We start from the raw sequence: 3572 nt of genomic DNA, 5'->3' as shown, positions 1-3572 counted from the left end.
TTGTTTTTGATACAAGCTTATCAGGGCCAAATTTTTGGATACTGTTTAATGTAAAGTTGGCCATGATGAATCCTGGGGTGCATTAGCAACGTTATGCAACAAATGCTTTGTAAAGCTTTTGCCCTTTAGTGGTCTATAGGGGCTGCTATATTTTGAAATATATGTTGAGAACAAATTCCTCCTGTGCCTTCCAGCTAAGGTACATATTTTAAGGTTTTCAAATAACTATTGTATGTTCCAAAAACAAAGAAACAAACTTTCTACTTTCTACTGCAAGAAAACAGAAGAAGCCATACCTGTGGATCAAACAAGAAAAATGCATTAACACAAATCCAAACAAATTTAAGTAGCCACACAAAAGCCTGTCATTGCTAAACAAACACTGCCACTTACTGATATGTTATTGAAAGGTCACTCCACCCAGGTTCAAATGAGCCAAACAGCTTTCAGTTCATCACATCTGTCGGTTGTGTTGAGTCCAATTTAGTGGGTCAGGAAAAGTTTGCACATGGAGAGGCTGCAAAGTCACATCAATAATATGGTAAGTTGTTAGCAATATATTTTTAAATTCCCTGAGTAATTCCTAAATACCTGAATAACGGAGTTTGAGGCGTGGCCAATCAGTCAGTGTCCATGTCTGTATCCTCTGTGGGCAAGTACCAAGATAATAAAGTAGAGTACGACACACATGAACCACAACCATAACACAGTAGGAGGCCAGAAAGCTGAAATGACAAGTACAGATAATGCTTTCTCTTGAATATGTGTATACACATGGAAATTTGTTTATCATCTCATCATTTTTCTGCTTACAGCATAAGATGTTACAGGAAAGCATTCACTGCTAGGGGCACGCCAGCACATCACCATCAGCAGGCTGTTCATTTGGAAGAAAAGTATAAAAAATTGTTTACTTTCCAGATATCCATTCCAAACAATTTCATTTCCCAACAATCATATAAGGCCTAATAATTGAGATTGGTTATAAAGACCTGACATATAACACTCATGACAAGGCAAACATATTAAGGCCAAACAACTGACCTAGGAATTAATGGGTTTCAGACATTATTGAGTTGATCTAGATCATGACATTACTAAACCTCATTACAGGGGAGCGCAGGAGTAGACGCATGCAGTTGTTTTCAATGGGGCTGTACAGATTGAGACGCAACATGCCAAATTTCTCTTGTGTTTGTGGAGTACAGTACAGTCTACACACAAATTCTTTGCTGTTGGGGTACTTACTTTACCCCTTTTGTTAGCCAAACAACATTGCTGGCACAATAAAAGAGGGAATTCCCCTCCCCCCAAATGTCAAAAATTGTGTGTGTGCAGATCCATTAAGAAATCATCCACTTAACACATCTCACCTGTAAACTGAATCAGGTGGCAAGAATTAAAAGCCCTAACAAAGTTAGCTGATTGAACTAAACTACAGGTCCCAAGATGCATAGTGCACATTGATGGAATGGGAGCGCTTTACGATTTCGGTAGCGCTCCTGCTGATGGCGAGGTGGTGTGAGCGCAACATGAGTGCAATCAATGGCTCCTAGGCAATTTGGAAATTGGCCAATTAGGAAAAAATCCTGTTTTAATCTTATCCACTCTGCCTGAGTTGAGGGGAAGGAAATGAGCCTTCGCGAGTGCTGCAGTAGTGCCCTGAGCACTTGTGTTAGTATCCTGCTAAAGGTGGGCTGGCTCATGCCAATGAGGCGTGAAGAAACCTGTGCAAGCAGCTTGCACATCCCAGGCACTGCCTGAGACCGTGCCGTCACAGGTTCAATGGCCTCACTGATGAGACCATAAACCTGCACTATGGCGGCACGACTCAGGCGGAACATCCTCACAACCTCACCATCAGACAACTCGTCCAAACAAAGTACAGGTCTCCTGAAGTGACGAGGCTGCCTGATCCTAGCAGGGACAAGGTGTTCCTGCTCCTCATCCTGCTCTTCTGCCTCCAAAATGGTGGCTACCAAAAATTCCATTTTTTAAACTTTCTTACTCAAATGGCATCTGGTGGGGGGGTTTTTATAAGTAAGCCAGTGTTTCCCAGCATTCCATGCAGCTTGGAAACATTTAACCATTTAGTGAAGCGTAAGGATAGATAGGGCCAATTAATATTTGAATTGATGTTGTAAAAAAATATAAATCAAAAATTATGTTTTAAGCCATTGATACTTGAAAATCTTAGCTTAGATTCTGATAGATGCCAAAACAAACATGTTTCTGGTGTCAGTATTTATTTTAATGTAATTCCCCAAACCTCTAGTGCAGCCACAACTAAAAAACAGTTTCTAACAGTTTATAAAGTGATCCCTAGGTGTCACTATACACCCACAACAGTGGAGAGCACCAGCAAAAAAATCGAAGGAAATCGAATAGGCGAAGATGGGTTACTTCGATCGTTCGATTCGAACCATATCATATTCGAATGTCGAAGTCCAAAATCAACTTCGGTAGGTCAAAGATGGGGTACAAATAAAACTTCGGGTGAAGATTTCATAAATAAGGTATCCTTCGAGTCGAGTCGAATAGTCGAATAGGCGAACTAATACATCCTTCGATAATCGTACTTGTCCACTTCGATTATCGAATTTGACTATTCACCTGATCGGAGGATTGCTCGACCGTTCGAATCGAAGGTCGAATTCGAAGTAAAAAAACAGTCGAGGCTTAGTGAATTTGCCCCCATATGTATGGATACACATAGAGACGCAGCCTCCAAACACCCCAAAACAGGAGCAACGCATAAGGGTAATTGCAGTTGAAAATCTGGGGGCTGCGCTCTATGTGTACTATTTGTAGTTTTTCAGTCTAAACACCCCCCAAACTGTGAAATAACCCCCACAAACCATATATTTCCGAAAAGTACACTTCTTCAGCTATTCAAAGATGCCATTCTCACTTTTCTACATGAAGAATTGTGGCCGCAGTCGTTCTTAGAAGTCAGTGATTTGGTCTGAAATAAAGGAAAAAAGAGTTCCAAAGTTAGATTTCTCCCTAAGTTTCCATGGCCACTAAAAAAAAACCTGCTCAATAACAATCTGCAGGTTCCCCTGAATAGAACGATACCCCATATGTATGGATACACATAGAGACGCAGCCCCCAAACACCCCAAAACAGGAGCAACGCATAAGGGTAATTGCAGTTGAAAATCTGGGGGCTGCACTCTATGTGTACTACTTGCAGTTCTTCAATCTAAACACCCACAAACTGTGAAATAACCCCCACAAACCATATATTTCCAAAAATTACACTTCTTCAGCTATTCAAAGATGCCATTCTCGCTTTTCTACATGGAGAATTGTGGCCGCAGTCGTTCTTAGAAGTCAGTGATTTGGTCTGAAATAAAGGAAAAAAGAGTTCCAAAGTTAGATTTCTCCCTAAGTTTCCATGGCAACTAAAAAAAACCTGCTCAATAACAATCTGCAGGTTCCCCTGAATAGAACGATACCCCATATGTATGGATACACATAGAGACGCAGCCTCCAAACACCCCAAAACAGGAGCAACGCATAAGGGTAATTGCAGTTGAAAATCTGGGGGCTGCGCTCTATGTGTACTA

General features: G+C 41.0%; 1 long non-coding RNA gene across 1 annotated transcript; it reads right to left on the bottom strand.

Moving 5' to 3' along the window:
• Positions 1 to 403: 403 nt before the first annotated feature.
• On the bottom strand, positions 404 to 1194 carry LOC121394067. The gene is made up of 3 exons (XR_005961483.1): positions 814 to 1194; positions 592 to 725; positions 404 to 517 (listed from the first exon to the last, which is right to left on the bottom strand). It is a non-coding gene; the product is annotated as an uncharacterized LOC121394067 (long non-coding RNA).
• Positions 1195 to 3572: the final 2378 nt, after the last annotated feature.

Source organism: Xenopus laevis, chromosome 5S (genome assembly GCF_017654675.1).
Source record: "Xenopus laevis strain J_2021 chromosome 5S, Xenopus_laevis_v10.1, whole genome shotgun sequence".
NCBI classification, from domain to species: Eukaryota; Metazoa; Chordata; class Amphibia; order Anura; family Pipidae; genus Xenopus; species Xenopus laevis.
Note: the sequence above shows the minus strand (reverse complement) of the source record. Positions and strands in the feature narration are given on the sequence as shown.